Below are 21330 nucleotides of genomic sequence, written 5' to 3' on the forward strand. Positions count from 1 at the left end.
AGGAGGATCGCGCAGGTTCGAAGCCAGCGGCGCTGGCGTAAGAGACCCTGTTTCAAAAAAATATATAAAATAGGTCTGGGAGTGTAGCCCGGAGGAAGAAGGGCTTCCAGGAACCCCAGTACCACCAAAAAAAAAAAATGGCTTTATGCATCTTCATGAAGACCCCTATAGAATTCTTCCCACAGCACCTCTCCTCTTGCTCAGCCTCCTCTTGCTAGTTAGGTGGTGCTCAGAGCACTGCTCCATAGGTCTGATGGCAGTGCTTCGGAAGTCATTGAGGCCAAAGAAAAGAAAAGAAAAGAGACAAAATACATGCGCTTTTCATTCAACAGAGAAAGAGAAAAGTCGCCCAAAGAGAAGCCCACAGGTAAGGCAGGCAGCCCCAGACATGCTGTCCAAGCTGGCCAGTGGGAGACGGGGCCTCGAGAGGCAGCTCAGAAAGCTTCAGGAGATGAAAACTGGCATCGCGCACCTGAGCCACACGTGGCTGCTCAGAAATGGGTAGCCCGAAGCATCTCCTGTCTGCAGCCAAGTGTGGTTTCTGCATAAGAGTGAAGCAGCGAAGCGTCCTCCCGTCCCTAAGCTTTGGCCTCCACGTTCTTGTCACTAATCACTGAGGGCACGCGTTCCCCAAGGCGAACGCTCACTCCGAAAACTAGTTGCCGTTCATTTTCCCTCATCACCTTCTCAGCACGCGAAATCTAGTGTGCATTTTTATTTATTTATTTATTTTTGCAGTACTGAGGATGGAACCCAGGGGATTCTACCTCCGAGCTACACCCCCAACTCTATTTTTTATTCTTTATTTTGAAACCGGGTCTCACTGAGTTGCAAAGGGCCTCACTAACCCAAATGCAGGGATTACAAGCGTGTGTCGCCATGCCTGGCTTGAAACCTGGCATTTAGATGATACCACCTGCCAGCATTTTTTAGAATAGAGGGAGATATATGGTCAGGCGTGCTAAATGAGTTTTTGTGTATAATATTTGGAAATGGCCCAGTTAGACGTAGGCAAGTTAAAGCAGGTCTTTTTCCAAACAATGATGGCCAGCTGCACCCATCAGCTGAGTCCTGGCATTGGTGATCTGATCAAAGGGGGCTCCGGGCTCCAGGATTTATCAGTTAGAAAGACCACAGCTCCTTGGTGTCTGTAAGTCTGTCCCGGAAGGAGACAGAACACACAGAAGCGGCCTGGCCTCTCACCCTCCCTCCGTCCTGCACAGGAATGCTGCCCGGTGCGGACCCGAGGCCCAGCTGAGAGCCCTGACTCCGGCTTGGAAGGCGAGCATGAGGCTCCACTGCCCAGTTCTGTCACTCATTAGCTGTGCCGCCCTGGGCAAATTACTTACCCACTCTGAGCCTCCTGTTCTCAGGCTTGAAGATTATCCCTGCCTCCAGGAAAGCCGTGAGCATCAGAGGGAACTTGAGATGCCAGCGTGGTTTCTCGTGCCCGCTTCATTTTTATTTCAAAGGGAAATAGTGTGCAAAGGATAACCTGTTTCCACCCAACAGAGATGTTTGAAAACTCATCCGATGATACGGTGCTTCCTACCTGGCGATGTGAGTTCTTTGTAATAAGGAGATAATTTTGCAGAATCCCAAAATACCTGCACAGGTAGCACTGTGTTGTCTCAAAATTAAAAAGCAAAACCACACGTTTTTATTGTTTTACTACTATAGATTTAGGAACAGGCTGTTTCTGTCTGTCAGCCTGCCCCAGGTTTGATTGAGTTTGATTTTGTTGACAATAAAATATTTTATATAAAACATGCAGTTTAAAACAAAGATCAGTGAGACTATTTCAAAATACCCCTGAAATATGAAATTAATTAATTGATTAATTAAAATGAAGCTTAAAAAAATAAAACTCGAGATAGCAGAGTAGAGGGACGCCTATGCCCCTTAGCTGTCAGGAGGGATGAGGCCACAGCCACGCTTCCTCCAGGGCCCAAGGTCCCTTTGGCAAAGGCGTTGGCAACGTGGTTTGGGTGGGCACCAAGACTCCGCATGCTGGGCCCTCTAGCCATCCCTCCAGCAGCTGGAGACTGAGCCTGCCCCAGGTCTGGCTTCTACTCTTCCAAAATAATTTCCAATCAAGTCAAAAGAGGAGGCTGGGGAGCCTCTGGGAGGTAGAGGCCCTGGGGTCCAGCCCCACACCCTGGAGCAGGGTGGCTGCTTTCTCCTGCTCTGTGCTCTAAAAGGGACTTCCTTTCTGGGTGTCTGATGAGGTGAACATTGGCGGGGGTGTTGGTCTGTTGCTTCTGAGCCTGTTGGCTCCATTCGGTGTCACGGGCAGTGGAGCGAAGCAGTGGGAGCCGGGGGTGCTGGGCCAGGCCCTCTGGAGCTGTGCAGTCTGGAGCAAGCCCAGGATGGGCCCTCACCCGGCCACAGTCTCTGCTTCTCGAGTCATGGTAAGAGCCTGCTGATGGATGAGGAGGGGGTCTGTGGGCTGCTGTCTCTTTCCACCACTGCCTCGCTGCCTGGAACAAATTATGTGAATTCTCTAAAGCTCGTGTTCCTCGCCCAGAGAAATGGGCTCAATAATGTCTACCTTGGGGGTCAAGCATGGCGTGGAAAGTGCACATCCCGAAAGAGCTCAGCAGGGCCCCCAGCTCGACACAGGAGCAGGAATGACTGTCCTGTGGAAGCAGCTAACCCAGTCCCTGAAGCCAGCAGATGCCTGTGGGCATGTGGTCCCCCAGCAGAGCAGGCACTGGCCATGGCTGATGAGACCTCTGTGAGCCAGGGGTGGCCACAGGCCAAGGGGAGAAAGATACTGGGACCTTCGCAGCCAGCCACAGGCACAGTCCCCCTCGGGAGGGTGACTCCCCCACCCCTGCTAAGCAAGAAGAACAGTATATGATTTTATTTATTTATTTATTTATTTGTTTATTTATTTATTTATTTTTGTGTTACTGGAGATGGAAAACCCAGGGGCAGTCTACCTCCAAGCTACACCCACCAGCCCTATTTTATATTCTTTCTCTCTTTCTCTCTCTCTTTTCTTATTTATTTTGTAGAACTGGGGGTGGAACCCTAGGGCAGTCTATCTCTGAGCTACACCCCCAGCCCTATTTTTTATTCTTTATTTTGAAACAGAGTCTTGCTGAGTTGCAAAGGGCCTAAGTAGCTGAGGCTGGCCGAGAACCGCCATCCTCCCATTTCAGCCTTCCAGATGCTGGATTCCAAGCGTGTGCCAACGGCTCCCATTTCTTTTGAAGTGACACATTTGCTCAGCTTCTTGGTCACCCTTTGTGCAAGAGACTCAGTGTGTCCTTGCTCTGACAGGGGAGCCTGAGCACAAAGTCGCCTACGTTGGAGGGCGTGCGGGAGGCAGGGGCCCTTCTAAAATGGGCTCAGATCCTTGCACTGCTAGGGCTATTTGTAATCATGATGGTTTAATACAAAAGAAACTAAGCATCCTCTCTGCCCTGCAGTGGGGGAAAAATACAAGTACACTTGGCTTGATCAAGAGTACTTTCCAACAGGAAAACACATCTTGGTGTCGAATGTGAGTCTAAAAATATCCCCCATCGTCTTTGTCTCTTTCACAGTCTCAAATGTGTGAACGCGCCGCCTGGGCGGAAATGGGAAACGCAAGCCAAGCTTGTTTTTGCGAAGCCTTAAGTGACAAGGGTGTGCCCCTCTAGAAACGCAGTGGCTGAGAAGGAGGCCCGCGCGTCCCTCCCTGTCTCTTCTATTGGGAAGGACTGGATTATTTCTGCTCGCAATCTTACCCAGTCTTTGATCTCGCCGCTCACGTAGCTTGGTTCCCAGGCAAGTGCGTGGCAGGCAGTCAACTCTGGGACCCTTAATGACACAACACGTGTGTGGCGACAGAAAATGTTTTCTGCACTTTGGTTCATTTGCATTTCTCTGTCTCAAGGGTTGACTTGCTTTCCCCAGTGGGAATATTTTTTAAGGTACTTGGATTCTTTACCCATTTTTACTTTGCCAAGTTTCTGTAACTAACTTTAAATCTGGGTGAAAGGATTCGTTGTCTTCCTAGGCTTGATAAGTCTGAAAATTTATTACTTTAGTTTCTTTTTTATTTAGAATATTATTGAGAAATATCTCCCTCCCTGTCTTAAGAATCCTTTGGAAGCTATGCACCCTCTACCCCATAAGCGTACATTACTCAGAGCATTTTAACGGTAATTCTAAGACATCTTCATATGATCTAATCCCTATCTGTGCGCCAAGGAACCCCAGGTTTGGAACTCTTGGATCAGAAGGTAAATCCTGGGCTTCCACTAAGAGGAGTGGACCCAACGACCACCTTGTGACTTCGAGATCACTGGAGCTGCCGTCTCAAAGATGGCGCCACACTGGAGAAAGAGGAACTGGAGATCCAACACTTGATTCACTGAAGATGCTGGGACTTTGGAAAATAGAAAAGAGGTGCTGCTGTCACAGGGAGAGATATTCATTATTCTATTTAAACCAAATCAGAGGGAAGTATTTGAATATCCCCCAAAGCTCTGGAAGCACAGGCCCACCTGGACACCCGAGGCAGACTAGTGTCCTCCGTGTGGGCAGCGCGACCATGCTTGGTGCAGACGGCCGTGTCTCAGGCCTGGGTCCCCTCCAGGAGCCGAGCCTCAGCGAAGCTGCAGCCCAGGTGTGGGTCACTTCCGAATACTCCCCAGTCACCCCCACACCCCTCATAGGGACTTGGGGCACAAGTAGACTCAAGTGTCTGTTTAGACCCACATCCTAGAGGAGAGAAAACAGAAATAGCTGAGGGCCCAAACCCCTTTGACCACCCAGTGGTTCTCTGAGTGGACCAAGGTCCCGCTTCAGCAACACGACATCACTCGGGAGCTGGGGAGGATGCAGGTTCTCAGGCCCTGCCCAGAACTGCCAAGTCAGAAAGCCCAGCAGGGCCTGCCATGTAATGGTGAGGTGTATGAGCCACCTCCCCAAGCCCAGGCTTCCACCTGGACGTGAACTCTCAGCCCTTCAAAGGACCCAGCTAAGCCGAGAGCCAGTGATCCGCAAGCCAGGCCTCCGTGGAGCTTACTTGCAAGCTTGGCTACACCTGCAGTTTTCCATTTAGTCAGTAGGACTCTTCAGGGAAATTAATCTAATGGAGGCTTTAGGAATAATAGGAGAGTTCAGCTTCCCTCATCAGGAAGATGGCCAAATTGTCCTCAGCCTAGAGAAGGAATAGTAGTTGTACCTTTGAAAGAGATGGTTTTAAATCAACCAGCAAGAACCCAGTGGTTTAAAAAAAAAATTATCATCTTTGCTTCAAGTGTTAGGACAAAGAAAAAAGCTTATAAGAATCAAAGTATCTATCGCTTTTGGCCAGGTATAGTGGCACACGCCTGTGATCTCAGAACTTGGGAGGCTAGGATAGGAGGATCGCAGGTTCCAGATCAGCCTCAGCAACTTAGACTCTCAACAACCTAGGAAGACTTTGTTTCAAGATAGAAAATAGGAAAGGACTGGGGGTGTCGTTCAGAGTAGAGTTTCCCAGTATCATGAAAATTAAAAAAAGAAAGGGTCACTTTTCCATATAGCATTTCCAAATATTAACTGGAATGTGACATATTTTTTAAAAAAGAATCTGTTAATACAAAAATGAAAACTATCTAGCAAATGCTCAAAATGCAAAGAATTCAGAAGAGCTGAAAGGCCTGGCAGACACTGGCTCACAAGACGCCCGTGTTCACATCCCCCAGGGCCGCAGGTTGGAGTCCTGTGGGTTCCTGAAAGCAGCCTACAGCCCCAACTATGCCCGCACCCAGCAGGGCCCACATGTCACTTGATTCAGTGAGATGCATAATGGGGGCATTCTAGAACCAGCCTGTAAATGGCCTTTCTGTCTCCTCCCCCCTGCATCTGGGGCGGTGGACGTTACATTAAAATGCAGGCAGAAAAAAATGTCCCATAAAGAACTTTATTGACAAAAAGGTAAACTTGTAATAGCCCTTCAGTAGGCCCAGTCAGGCGGGGGCAGTGTGTCGTGTGAGTAGGATTTTCAGGGCTCTCTTAGGAATTCCCTGTCTCAAAAAGAATGTTTTCAGTTCCAAGAGAACCCATCTACAAAACACTCTTGAACTGTGCCTGTCTTGGCCCCATCCGGAGCTGTGTGTGGCGGGTGGCTGCTCCTGAGGGCGGAGCGGGCCACCTCTACCTGGTGACACGTCCCTTCCACGCCGAGCCCAGCAACCCAGGGGCCCGGGCTGCGTCACCAGCGGGCACAGGCTGGGTCTTCAGGACGTGCCAAGATTGCTCCGATCCTCACGGACGCAGCAAAGGCCACAGAGCTAACCAGTGCCGCCAGTCTCACAGAGTCCCGGCTGAATAAGGCTTTTCACTGGAAAATAGCTGCAGGAATCTCCAGAGCCGAGGGCTCTACAGCCCCTGAACGAGGACGGCCGCGCGGCCCTGCGAGGCCGCCTTCCCACCCTTGCTGTCTTAGGAAGCCCACGGGGCGAGGTATGTGGAAGGTTCCAGATCAGAGGAGACAAATCTGGGGAATCAAACGCAGGTTCTCCCGGAAGCTGAATGGCGACCTGTCTGCAGAAGAAAGAGGAGTCAAGTCTGAGTCCCAGCAACCTTCAGAGCAAGGCTGTGAGACAAGACCAAGATCTCACAGATTTTGCGGATGTTTGGTGGATTACAGTTGTGGGGTGGTTCCTGTGGATGTACCCAAACGCTACATCAGCCTTAAAAACTAATCGACCAAGCCGGGCGTGGTGGCGCACGCCTGTCATCCCCGCGCTTGGGAGGCGGAGACAGGAGGATCCCACAGGTTCGAAGCCAGCCTCAGCTACTTAGTGAGGCTCTCAGCAACTTAGTGAGACCCTGTTTCCAAATAAAGTATAAAACAGGTCTGGGAGTACAGCCCAGAGGTAGAAAAGCCCCTGGATTCTACCTCACCACACACATACACACACACAAAAATAGATCCCCAGGCACAGTCGTCCATACGTGTTATCCTGGTACTCGGAAGGCCAAGACTGGAAGATTGCAGGCTCAAGGCCAGTCTTGATATCTTAGAGAGACTCTCAACAACTGAACAAGACCCCATTTCAATAAAAGTAAAATAGGGCTGGGGGTGTAGATCAGCCTCCAGTACCAAAAACCAAAGCAAAAACAAAAAATAGATCTAACTTCAATCTAAAAGATAAGTTTATGTTTGTGTTGGGTTTGGGTAAAGGCCAAGTTTTCTACTAGAGCTCTGCCCCTTATTCGCTAGACAACACTGATCTCCCAGAACAGTCCTCCCGGCCTCAGTTTCTCCATCTGAAAATGGGAGGAAGTCACTGGGAAGATGAAAAGACGTATTTTGTAAAGCTCACTTCATGTCAAGCCTGGGATGGGATCTTTTGACATAAAACATTCAGAATCTGTGAATATAGGGTATGAATATAGAACGAGGAGAGGAATCTTCACCCTCCACTAAGAAACCGCAAACTCAGCTGAGCAGGGCGGCTGTCAAGACCGTCAAGAGGAGACAGCAGCGTCACCGCCCCGGCCACAGTGCCTGTCATTGCCCGAGTCGGCGCCATGGACAGCGTGGTCCATTTGTTTGTGGCTTCGAAGACACAAAACGGCAAGTTTTTTTTCCATATACGCATACACTTTACATACACATTACGTATATGTGACATGACTTCTGGTGCTGCTACTGGGGACCGTTTCTTTTTAGCCGCTGTGAGCTCAGCCTCCATCACTTGGAAGGTTTCCTCAACATTTTATTGTTGACAGTGTCCGCTCAGTTCAGTTCAGCTTGAAGTTGCATGGCCAAAATGTGTAAGGTGACCCGGTGACACACAATCCATTCACAAAAGTCCCCAGTTTCTCACCACCACACACTGGCTTCCTCTTACATCTCCTGCCTCCTCGCCTCTTTTTGGTACTGGAGGTGGAACCCAGAGCCATTTTACCTCTGAGGTGCAACCCCAGCCCTTTTTATTTTTAATTATGACAAAGGGTCTCAGCTGGGTGTGGTGGTGCACAGTTGTAATCACAGTACTTGGGAGGCTGAGATAGAAGGATCCGGTTTGCAGACAGCCTCAGCTACTTAGTGAGGCCCCCTGCAACTTAGTGAGACCCTGTTTCAAAACAAAGAATAAAAATCAGGGCTGGGGGTGTAGCTCAGAGGCTGAATGCCCCTGGGTTCCATCCTCAGTACCACAAAAAAAAAAAAAAGAAAGAAAAAGGATCCCCCCATATTGCTGAAGCTGGCTGGCCTCAAACCTGCGATCCTCTTGTCTCACCTCCTAAGTCCTGGAATTACGGGCATGTGCCACCATGCCCAGCTAAGAATTGCAGTTTGTGTATTTTTCGCAGGGAGAGTAACACCTCCATGCTTTCGTATTTGCAGTACTGGGGACCGGACCCAGGGCCTGCACATACCTTAGGCAAGCGCTCAACCCCTGAGCCACCTCCCCAGCTGTCGCTATAGTCTTCTTTCAGAGAGTGTGGGCTCGCCCCGGTTCTCAAACCAGATCAGGGCTGGGTGAGCACTTGTCAATTCCCAAGAACCGCAGCCAGAAGCCAGAGTGAGGGCCCTGGGGTTCAATCAGAGATGAGATTTCATTCCTGATTTTTTTTTTTTGGCACTGGGGATGGAACCCGGGGACATTCTACCTCCGAGCTACACTCCTGCCCTAATTTTATTTTTTTATTTTGAAACAAGATCTCACTGAGTTGCAGAGGGCCTCACTAAGTAGCTGAAGCTGGCTGCCAACCTGAACCGTGTTTCCCGTCTCAGCCTCCTGAATGCCGGTATTACAAGCGTGCGCTACCACGGCCGGCCATTCGTGATTTTCATTTTCTAGGGGAGTCAGTCACAGTTTTCCTTCAGAGCTACACAATTGGCACTACGTGCTTTCTTATGCGCGCTGAGAACGCAGCTCCTCCTGGCTTGGAGGACCGTGGTGGAGAGCTGCGCGCGTGTCCTGGAAGACCGTGGTGGAGGGCTGCGCGCGTGTCCTGGAGGACCGTGGTGGAGGGCTGCACGCGTGTCCTGGAGGACCGTGGTGGAGAGCTGCGTGTGTGTCCTGGAGGACCGTGGTGGAGAGCTGCGCGTGTGTCCTGGAGGACCGTGGTGGAGAGCTGCGCAGGTGTCATGCGCTGGGTTCAGCAGGAGCACCTCGCGGAGGCCAGGCCTGGTCTCTCTTTTCTGCTCTCCCGAAGGACCATTCTGGCTGCCCCTACTGATGGCACAGGGGAACAGAGGCACTTCTTGCAAGCCCCCACGACTCACTGGCCAGAGTCCTTGGAAGTCTGGGGCTCTGGACCTCTACGCTTTCCTTTCTCTTACTAAGTTTGAGGCCCCTGCAGCTCGCTGTGCCTCTGCCCCAAGACAGAGGAAAAGAGCCATGAGCTGACGGTGAGAACACCTGAGGTCGAGGATGTGCAGTCTGGCCAGGACCCCGGGTCGACAGGAAGCTCCCAGCACACTGTCCGGATTATCACAACGTCCACCATGGCCCTGTGATGTGGGCGTTGGCTTCGCTTTGTAGAGAAGGAAACCGGGATGCAGAGAGGTGAAAGGACTGCCCAGAGGCCCATCTGTGACACCCAGCCTGGTCCTTCCCACCACGCACGCTCCCTTGGGCCTGTCCAGAGGAGCTGGTGGAAGCTGGATCGGGCTCTGTGCACCCCTGAGAGCCGAGGGTGTGGGCAAACACCCAAGTTCCCAAGTGACATTTAAACCCAGCTGACACAGCTCAGGAGGCAGCGACGCCCTCCCTCAGGAAGCTTCGCGACGAGCTGAGCCCTGGGTCACAGAGACAAGACGTGGCAGGGTTTACCACGGTGGGCAGGAGATTGGCGCACAGAAACCCAGAGACCTGACCTTCCATGAGTCCACGCAGTAAAGGGTCCACTTCTAGAAATGGGTAAAAGCCGGGGTAGTGGCATGCAGCTGTAATCCCAGGGACTCAGGAAGGGGGCAGGAAGGTTGCAAGTTCGAGGCCAGCCTGGGCAAGTTGAAGAGACCCTGTCTCCGAATAAATAATAAATAAATAAATAAATTAATTAATTAAAAAGGCTGGATGTGGCTCAGTAGCAGAGAGCCCAGAGATGGTTCCATCCCAAGCATCACAAGGCAAATAAACCAGAAAGTGGGCAATTACCAAAGACGGACCTCGAGGGCAAAGGCATCTTGTCCCCCTCCACACTGGCCTGTGCGAATCTCCTTACCGTCTCCTTTCTTGTTTCATATATTTCTTCAATTCTAAGTGGCACACAACAATCGTCCGCACCGACGGCACGGCGTGCTTGCACAGTACAGCGGCCCGTGATGATCAGAGCCTGCACCAGCCGCCATCACCCTGACACTTGTCATTTCTTTGACAAGAGGACTGTCCCTCTCTCACCGCCCATCCCCACCCTGACCGAGCTCAGAACAGCACCTCCCTGGGCTCAGAAGCTCTGGCTGCTCTCCCTGGGTTCTCTTCCCCCCAGGCGGCTAGAGGGGCTGTCTGAGCTGGAAGATCTTAGCCAAGTCCCTTAACCTCCGTTTCCCCTTCGTTACTGGGGCTGCATCCTGATCTAAGGTTCCTTCTGAATGTGAGACCTGTCGTTCTAAAGGCTGGAGGGTAGCCTGCCTCTTCCCGGCCCCCGCCTCCACGGCCTTTTGAAGGGGTAAATAAGCCAGGGCAACTGCAGTCTGGGGTGCTCTGCAGGGAAGGGGGCTCCCTTTCCCATGGAGATGCTGGGTCCTCCCCCCTGCCCTGGGCCAGAGTCTTTCTCCTGCAGGAAGTGGGACTCGGCCCAAGGTTTTCTGCTGGGGCCTGGGAATTTACACTCCCGAATGTGCCGGGGTGGGGAGCATCGTGATCAGCCCGCAGCCTCCTGGCGCTCCAGGGCACCCCTGCCAAGGGCTGCTTTCACCAGGCTGAAAGGGGCCGGGACCCGGCACTTTCCCACAGCCCCTCACTGCTGGAAGAGTGCTTGGGTTGGCAGCCACGCAGAGAACTCATTTCAGCCTTCCTTCACTTTCCTGCCCCTTCTAATCCTTTCTGGCCCTGATGAAGGCATGCCCCAGCAGCCGGGATGCGTCCCTGGAGACGGCGCAGGGGAGGACCCCACAGCGGGCTGTCCCCCCCATGGCCCTTCCTTCTGCCATTACGTTCTCTGGGCCTCCGATTTATTCTCTGATGAATCTTCAAAGATTGGAACGCTGCTGCTTTGGGGAAGGAGGGAAGATGGTGTGTGTGTGTGTGTGTGTGTGTGTGTGTGTAAGAGACAGACAGACAGACAGACTAGGGATTGAATCCAGGGGTATTCTATCTCCAAGCTACACTCCCAGCTCTACTTTTGGGGGAGGGGGTCTCACTAGGTTGATGGGAGTCTCGATACTTGCCAAGACTATCCTGGAACCTGAGATCCTCCTGTCTCAGCCTCCCAAGAGCTAAGATTACAGGCACACACCACCACACTCAGCCTAAGAGGACATGTTTTTAAAACATTGATCCCAAGCCGGGCAAGGTGGCACACACTTGTAATCCCAGCATTTGGGAGGCCGAGACAGGAGGATCGTGGTTCACGGACAGCCTCAGCTACTTAGTGAGGCCCCATGCAACTCAGTGAGACCCTGTTTCAAAAATAAAAAAGATTAAACAAATAAGGTTGGGGGTGTGGCTCGGAGGTAGAATGCCCCTGGGTTCCATCCCCAGTACCAGCCACACACAAAAAAAACAGCATTGATTCCTACCGTGTAAAGATAGAGATGAGGTACAAAAGTTCTCTTGGGATTCTAGCCGCCTGCGTTGGATTCGGGGCCACTCATGGGCTGTTCCTGTCGGCAGGGTGCGCTGGAGGAGACCTGCGCTCGCGGCCCCTTCCATGGCCCACAGCGGCCCCCTGCCGCCTTTCTGCAGCACTTCTCCGGCCCCTTTTCCTCCTCCCACTCACTTTCCCCTTTCCTTCTCGGCCGTCTCCTTCCAGTGATATTCCTGGGCAGTTTAAAGTTTCACAAAATGAGTAGAAATGCCCTGGAGCCAAGAGCTAGGCCTCGTGGAGCGGCCTGAGGACACACGCTTGGAGGTGAAGGAGAGCGGAGTGCATCTGGATCTGGTCGCCAGCCAGGCGGGCCAGAGCGGGGCCTGCGGAGCCTAACCAGGCCCAGGGCTCCTGGGCTCCCGGCCTCGGCTGTTCTCTTGCAAACCCTTCAGCCACCTCCTAGAATCTTCGCTGAGGCCGGTAGCAAAGGTTCCTCTCCCTCAAAGAACTAGACCCTCTTCACTTGCAACTGAAAGGAAGCTCTTTGGCTCTCGGGCATCGTGATCCTCCAGTGGACAAGGTCTGACCCCAGAGGCTGTGCCTCCCTTTATCCCTGTGTGAGCTGCGGTCTCAGAACGCCCCTCCCACCAGAGCCTGCAAGCTGAGCCAGCTCCTTAGGGCGAAGGCCTTCGAGGCCCCTGAAATCGACCACAGCATCGAGGGAAAGGCAGCTGGAGGACTGGACTTCATTTCTTGGACACTTATCCAAGGGAAGAGAAAACACTCACCCCAGACTACTTACACAAAGTGATCTGCAAAGCCAAGAAGCGCAAACGGGCCACGTGTCCCCTACAGGATGAAGAAACAAGCCGCAGGGGCTGGACGCGGTGGCCGCACCGGCCACCCCAGCTGCTCAGGAGGCTGAGGTGGGAGGCTCGCTTGCGCCCAGGAGTTCGAGGCCAGCCTGGGGAACATAGCAAAAAGACCTTGTCTCAAAACAAAACAAGTAAGTTGCAGTATGCTCGGAGGAGGGATGGATGAAACGAAAGAGGATGAACTACTGATGCCTACACCACCATGGGAAGAGCCCAAGCTGAGCTAAGCAAAAGAGAATGTGGTGGTGCACGCCTGTAATCCCAGGACTTAGGAGGCCAGGGTTCTCAGGCAGCCTCAGCTACTTACTGAGGCCCTTTGCAACTCAGTGAGACCTTGTTTCAAAATAAAGAATTAAGCCGGGCGTGGTGGCGCACGCTTGTAATCCCCACACTTGGGAGGCGGAGACAGGAGGATGGCGCTGGTTCGGAGCCAGTCTTGCTGGTTTAAGAGACCCTGTTTCCACATAAAAAGTAAAAAAAAATAGGTCTGGGAGTGTAGCCCGTAGGAGTGTATCCCAGAGGTAGAAGGGCTTCCAGGAACCCCGGTACCACCAAAAAATAAATAAATAAATAAATAAATAAATAAATAAATAAATAACAAAATAAAGAATTAAAAATGGGCTGAGGGCGTAGTTTGAAGGTGGAATGACCCTGATTTCCACCCCCCAGTTCTGCGAGAGAGAGAGAGAGAGAGAGAGAGAGAGAGAGAGAGCATGTGTCGGTGAGTCCATCTGCATGAAGTTCCAGAGCGGATGAGACAGTCAATGGTAGAAGAACAAGGAGTAGAGACTGCCTGGGCAGCGGAACAAGGTGACCTTCTGGGCCGATGAGAATGTTCTAATCTTGATAGAGGTTTAGGTTTTGGAAGTGCATGCATGTGTTAAAAAAATCAGCAAATGTACATGAAATTTGAGTGTTTCATTGTAAGTTTTTCCTCTAAAAAGAAATAACTACAACATGTTGGCCAAAACATTGGAGTTTCTCCTAGAAGACTGGGGAGGACACAGTCGACCGGGTTCTGCAGTCTGCGGGACCACATGGAGGTTCGATCATGGTGGGTAAGCATGTACCTGCCCCGCTACCTCAGTGCAGAGGCGCTGGGAACCCAGGCCAGGACTTCTTGGAACAGATGTCTTGGGATTGGTGCAATCCCCAAAGGGTGACTAAGCCAACCCTGTCGTGATTCCTCACCCAAGGGCACCAGCAAAGTCAAGTTTCGGTCACCACTCTCAGAAACTTGCACATTCAAAGACCTCAGTGTAGCAAGAGACCCTGGGCAAGCTCAGCTGCTGTCCAGTGCAGGAAGCCCGGACGTGGCGAAGGCCTGGCTCAGTTAGAGCAGACAATCCGAGTCCTCTGCCCGGGGCACGGAGGAGTGCCTGCGACGTTCTCTACCCAGATGCTTAACTGGAGACTGGCAAAGGCTCAGCTCCGAGCCCCGCAGGAACAAGCCAAAGGTCACAGGCAGCCTGACCACCCAGGAACTGGGATACTGTACACATTACTGGCCCCAAGTAAGTCGGTGTCATAGAAGAGGGACTGCGTTGGATTAAAGAGTCTCCGGAACCTAACAGCCAGTTAGAACGCTCTGCCATGGCTTGGATTTGGATATGAACAAAGCTACTGTAAAAAGCACAAAATCTAAAGAGTCTAGGCATTAGATAAGAAGGTGTCTTTTTTGTTGAAGATTTAAAGAAATTTATTAGAAAGATAGAAATACAGAAAATAGAAATACAGCCCCATGCCAAAATGGCATAGGGGGATGACCCGAAATGAATACACCCAGATAAGAAGGTATCTGATGAAATAAAAAGGTAAAGGTCACAAAACAACAGGTCCCATTAAGATGATAGATGAGCCAGGCGTGGTGGCGCACGCTTGTAATCCCCGCTCTTGGGAGGCGGAGACAGGAGGATCACGCAGGTTTGAAGCCAGACGCACTGACTGGCTTAAGAGACCCTGTTTCCAAATAAAAATATAAAAATAATAGGTCTGGGAGTGTAGCCCGGAGGTAGAAGGGCTTCCAGGAACCCCAGTACCACCAAAAAAAAAAAAAAAAAGATGATAGGTAGATAGACAGATGATAGATAGATGACAGATGCCTTAAGATACACTTCTTGGAGGTTACACTCTGACATTCATAGCACTGCTCTGTGAGTGTAGACATGAGAAGTTTCAACCCTGTGTTTCTGCTCTTCTCTGTTTTCTAAATTGCTACAGTCCACGTCTCCTACAACTTTCCTGAGTTCAACTCAATTGTCCCCCTTCCAAAATCCTGCGCTGCACCCCTAACCCCAGCACAGCGGAATGGGACCTTCTTGGGAGTCAGGGTTGTTGCAAGTGTAAGTAGTTAAGTTGGGGTGAGATCCTACAGATTAGAGCTGGCCCTCACTCAATACCAGTGTTGTTCTTATTTGTAAAGGAAGGAAGAAATTAGCTAATACAACATCTCCAATAATAAAAAATATTTAATTTTAAAGATTAAAAGAGAAAAAGTGGTGTGGTGGCACACGCTTGTAATCCCCGCGTTTGGGAGGCTGAGACAGGAGGATCGCACAGGTTCAAAGCCAGCCTCAGCTACTTAGTGAGGATCTCAGCAACGTAATAAGACCCTGTTTCCAAATAAAAAATATTAAAAAAAAAACAGGGCTGGGAGTATAGCCCGGAGGTAGAAAGCCTCTGGGTTCCACCTCCAGTGCCACAAAAATAATAAATAAATTAATTAATTAATAATAAGAAAAAAGTGAGTTCTTGCAAGACATAATCAAACTTGCCCTCCAAGCATTTCTTTGCAGGTGGCAGCTCCCATCCCAACAACAGGTGAGTTCCAACACCCTTCTACACCAGGTGAGTTCACGTACCCTCCCGCACAAGTGAGTTAGAATGTCTTTCCTGCACCTGGTTAGTCCAAACTTCTTTCTTATACCAGGCGAGTTAGAACATCCTCCCTGTATCAAGAATAGCTTTCCTGTGCCAGGTGAGTTAGAGGGTCCCTCCTGTGCCGGGTGAGTTAGAGGGTCCTCTCTACACCAGGTGAGTCAGAGGGTCCTCCCTACAGCAGGTGAGTTAGGACAGCCTCCTATGCTGGCTGGCATAGGAAGAGCCTCCCTGCCTCTTCTCCTGGCCTGGATCTCACGAGTGAGCCCCCACATGAGTCAGGTCTGCTCCCTGGAGCACGGAGGTTTGGGCTGGTGGACACTCCCCGGGAGGACAGCAGTGCTGCTTCCAGCCAGCCTGCTCACACATCCCTGTGGCCCCAGAGGGGACAGGCACCTCCCTCCGGTGCCACTGAGCATGTGGGGGCGCCAAACCCACGTGGGCAGAGGCCTCGGCCAGGGAGCTCTGAGTCTATTATTATAATAAAATGCCTGGCCATCTGAGTCCCTGAGGCTGGACCTAGAAACCTGAGCCCGGCCAGGCCTAGAGGATCAAAATAACTCCAAGAATAACCGGGCGGCGGCGGGCACTGCGCCCTGGCAGGGCGGCCAGGGGCAGCCAGGGGCCCGGCCAGCCTCACTTCCTCCCCATGCCCCGCATTGGTTGGCACGCCCGCCTGGCAGGCTGAGGCGCAGTCGGCGAGACAATGCGAGGAAGCCCGGTGCTCTCTCCCCGCGGGAGCCCCGCGGTGCCCGCTTATCAAAGGGACAAGATTTATTCAGTTGCCTCCAACTTCCAAAGACTTCCTCTCCCAAAAGAAAGGCCTGGAGGAAGGTCGCGTCCTTCGTCCACCTCCCCCAAGCCAAGAGCACCATCTGTTTCGCTGCCAGGGAGCCCGGCAGGTGCCTCCTCCCCGCCCAGCGCCAGGAGGCAGGCAGATCTCCCCGGTGCACACCTCCACCCAAGCCCACACCCGCACCCTCAGTCTACCTGGGAGCCAAAGGGCAAGGGAGGGGAGGGCACGAGGGAGAGGACGGAGGAGAAAGGAAGACAGAGGGGAGGGCGGAAGTGGCCATTACCCTGGAGCCCCAGAGGGTGCCCGCCTCCAACCTCCCGCAGGCTCTCCTGCCTCCGGGGCCTCTCTTCCCACAGCCCACTGCAGCAGGACGAACCTTCCCCAGATCTTGTTATCACCTGCCAGGCACTTGCTCCAAGCCCTTTGCTGCACCCCGGCCCCCAAAATAGAACCACCACTCAGTAAACAGGCCACGAGACCCAGGCAGGCGCCAGGCCAGGCCACCCTCCCCCGGACGCCCCTTCTCGCCTTCTCCCAAAGGAGCGAGCAGGGACTCCCGCCGAGCCCGGGGGGCCTGCACCTCTCCGGCTCCACAGCCCTCTGGTAGTGGTCCCTGGCCGGCCCAGCCATCGGTGCTCTTGATCGCCCCCTGTGTTTGTGCCTGAGCGTCCAGGTGAGCAGAGCATCCCAGGCCTGGACACGACTAAGGGGGCGCATCCTCATCAGGACCACCCAGGCCCATGGGACCCAGAACAGGACAGTACGTGCAGCCCTTCGCCCTGCAGGGGAATCCCAGCCCAGACCCAGCTGCCACAAGGCCGCTCCTCGTGGGGGATCTGAAAGAAGGGGACTGTCAGAGTTTGATGCCATCTGAGGCAGCAGCTGCCCTGATGGACGGGCATCTCCCCCAGACCCTGGTGAGCCGAGCCCAGGGCACCCACCACTGTGGCAGGTGGCTGCAAACGGCGCGTCCCTGCCTGCCTCCCGGGGACACACGCCCCAGGCCTTGGGCACAGTCACATCGAGGGGACGGGGCCTGTCTCAGGAGATGTGCTTTGATGGTTCCTACTGGGGGGGGGGGGGCTCTCTGAGCATCTGTTCTGAGCAGCCAAGATGCAGACCCGGGGTGGGGGGACATGACTGGCATGAGTGCCCCATGCCCCCCACTGTCCGCAGGCTTCCTCAGCAGCAACCAAGGCAGCGTCCAGCTATGTAAACTCAGCTTCAGAATCCTTCTCATTGCTGCCAGCCGGCCAGAGTTGACATGGAAGTGAAGGCCAATTTCCCTACATACTCGTGCCGAGGGACTCCGGCCACGTCTCGCACAGTGGGCTGACTGATGGGTACCCCACAGGCGGCAGCTGGGCCCTCTGTGAGTACGACACCAAGCCCCACCTGCTCGGCATGCAGGCCTCCTCTCCCCCACTGGCCGTGCCCGGCAGCTTTGAGCCCACTAGGAACAGCACCTCTCCTTTGGGAATCTCTTCTAGATGTCCAGCAGGCTCCCAGGAAGCCTGGACTCCTTGGCGGCACAGCCAGGGATTCCTTCTGTGCATCAATCAATTAATCAGCATCGCACTGAACACCTACAGATGTCCTTAATCTTTGGGGAAGGGGACTCAGATTTATCTGATCAAGTAGCACAGAGCTAAACTACACTCATGTATAATACCATCTACAAAAATAGAAAAATTCAATTAACCATGCCTCAGTAAATGGGGCGTTCACTGTGCCTTGGAACCAGAAGTCAATGTGCCAGGCAGCAAAGGCGGCCCCAGAAGAGTGTGAGAACCGCAGAGTGTGAGCACCGGCCTCCCGCTCCCGGCTCTGCCCTGGTCTCCTCGGTCCCAGCGGGGTGGCCTGTGCCCCTGGAAGGCTGCCTCTGCTCTGGGCATCTGCGCAAGGATGAGGAGAGACCAGGAGGACGAGGGCTCCCCCCACGCGGGAACTCTCCTCCCCAGAAGTCCCAGGCTGACTTCTGGGATCCCAGCCATCTGCAAGGTGAAGAGAAGGGGCTGAAACGAGTCGCTTCAGAGAAGGAGACCTGCACAGCTGCTCAGAGCAGCGCTCATGAAGACGCACAAGCAGAGAGAGGCGCCTGGGTGGCCGAAGGAGCCTGCCTACAACCTCAGGGAATTCATAGAGCTCCCTCCCCTGAAGGCCCGCAGGCTGGACACTGTGGCACTGTGAACCAAACACAGAAAACATGAGCCTGTCAGGGGGCTTCACACGGAAACCAGCCAATTTCATAGAAGCTGACCCTCTCGTGCCATCTATTAGGGTGTGGTGGCACTCACCTACAATCCCAGTTCTTGGGAGGCTGAGACAGGAGGAGTACAGATTGGAGAACAGTCTCAGCCACATAGTGAGACTCAACAACCTCGCGAGACCTTGGTTCAAAACAAAAACTAAAAAGGGCTGGGGGTGTCGCTGAGAGGTAGAATGCCCAGGGTTCGGTTCCTAGTGCCAATGAATACAATTGTCCCCCTAAGCACCAGGGGCCAGCCCCCCACTGCTGTGATGATCAGGTGGAGGAGGTAGGAGGTCAGAAAGATGTGGGAAACCAATGGGAACGCCAGTTGATTGGAAGGACCGCGTGATTCCAGAAGAAGGGAAAACACATTCCACGCCCAGAAAAAACCCAGAGCTTTCCACGTGACGGAGCCTGCAGCCGAGGCTCACGCTAAGCCAGGCAGCCCCTGCTGTGTCTGTGTGAGTCCTTTTGATGACAACGTGACTTCTGAGAACAAAGCGCCCAGGCCGGGCCCTGTAACCAGAACCAGGGACAAAAATAGTTTCTCTTCACATGCACAGGCAGGGCGTGAGTTCCTCACTTTGGAAAGAGTGCTATCACTTAGAAAACTTAGAGGATTCCTCAAAAGCCACAAATCGGGGAAAGGACGGAACGTTTCTGTTTGGCTAGATCCACCATGTGTGATATTCTTTTAGTTATTTGGGACTTCCCCAATTAACTTTTTTCTCATTGAGAAATTTAGTGACTTTCGAAACTCTTTGGAGATTTAGGTATAATGGAGATGGGGTAGCAGATCAAAAGATTAGCGTTCCTGGAATAACATTAAAGCCTATGAGGGAACCCAGTGTGAATCTTGAGACGACAGAGTTTTCTGTTTCAGACATATCTATCCACCTGTATTTCTGAATTGAGCCAGGAAATATCTCCAAGAGGGCATATCTAGTCTGTGTCTCAATCCAGTCCCTGGATTGGATTTTATACTCTCATATGGGTCAGTGTGAAAGGGATCAGAGTCACAGATTCATTACAGTTGAAGTGAGGATCTAAGATGATTTGCAATATTATTTTAATATATTCCTTACTAAAATGACACCCAAGAATTATACAAACTCTCTTGCCTACACAAAATAAATCTTGTTACTCGACGGCACTGCCTCGGCCTTGCTCACACAGATGTGCTATTTTTAAATGTTTACAATTAGTTATGTCAGTATCTTATACATAACACAATTTTTGTATATACTCTCATCATTTTTAAACATCACCTTATAGGTTATAGAAGTGGTAATTATAGCTAAATAATGATTTCTACATTATTGTATGTTAATTTTTCATTTTCATGATCCTATTTCATTTTAAGTATTGCTTTCCTTTCATTTGAATTATTTCATTCTCAGGGGCAGAATTATGGGGTCAAAGCACAGCACATTATGGCTCTTAATAATAATTACCAAGTTCTCTTCCAAAACGATCCAACGCATTTGCACTTCCGCCAGGAATCCCGGGGTCCCGGGGTACCCCTCGCTAGCTGTGGGAGCAGCCTCTCTCTTGAGCCGTCCCCCAGGGGTACCCCTCGCTAGCTGTGGGAGCAGCCTCTTTCTTGAGCCGTCCCCCAGCACTGGTGGCTTAGGTTAGTAGAATGGCAGCTGATATTTGCATCACTTTGAACTTCATTATGGGCTTCTCTTCCTTTGCTATTTGTTGGATTCATTGATTCACTCTGATTTCCACTTCTGTGACCTGTGAACTTTTTATCGTTTGTCTTTTGAGGTTTTCATATGCTTCGAGAACTGGAGGAGCCGTTTATGATCTTTCTAACGCATCTCTGCCATTTATTACATATGTTCACTTTTACCACACTGCTCTCATTGACCTTCATTGTCCATATCTGTACCAAGCTCTGTGCTCAGCCCCTCCATTACAGCAACCCTAGAGAAAGCATTGTCATCTCAATTCAGATGGAGAAAATAGAAGCCCCACCACGTATACATTTTGGCCAACATCCCAGGCGGAGAATGTCCGCCCGAATTGTGGTCCATCCTGCCCCGCAATCTTACCTCACAAGAGTTCCGGTTCCATTCATATGGCTTCTTTCTAACCTAGTGTATTCCGTGAACCAGGATTCTGTGACGCTGCAGGGTTTTTTTTTATATATTTTATTTTTTATTTTTTTGCAGTACTGGGGATGGAACCCAGGGGCATTCTACCTTTGAGCTACATTCTCCAGCCCTATTTTTTTATTTTGAAACAGGGTCTCACTGAGTTGCAAAGGCCCTCACTAAGTAGCTGAGGCTGTCCACGAACCGTGATCCTCCTGTCTCAGCCTGCCGGATGCTGGGATGACACGCGTGCCCACCACGCCAGGCTGAACTGCAGGTATTGGTCCCTCATCACCAGCTATGTTTATATTGCTTTACATTTTTTGTTTCCCAACAATCATAACTACCAGAAGTGTATATTTATTTACTTGACAAGGTATTCTAATGAGCCCACCCATGGGCCCCTTGTTTGTTTCACAGAGCTTTTGAGATCTTTGGGGTCACATGAAGTGGACCAACACCTTGGTCACGGAAACATTTTTGTCACATGAAGAGTTTGATTTAGGGAGGTTTTTTTCATAATTTTGACCTATTCATCTTCATTTGAAAATTAGCATGCACAATATGGTTTTCTCAGGTAGGAGAAGAAAAGTGAGGCTTTCAATGGTTGTATTTCGGTCAAGAGTAGAAACAAATTCAAAGATTCTGAGCCGATTCTCCCTTGATGCCATGCTAAGAGGCGCTGCCTGCGCCAAGCCTGAGTGGCCACGGGGCTGAAGGCAGACCCTCCAATCAATC

Source organism: Muscardinus avellanarius (genome assembly GCF_963383645.1).
Source record: "Muscardinus avellanarius genome assembly, chromosome: 8".
In the NCBI taxonomy this organism is placed as follows: Eukaryota; Metazoa; Chordata; class Mammalia; order Rodentia; family Gliridae; genus Muscardinus; species Muscardinus avellanarius.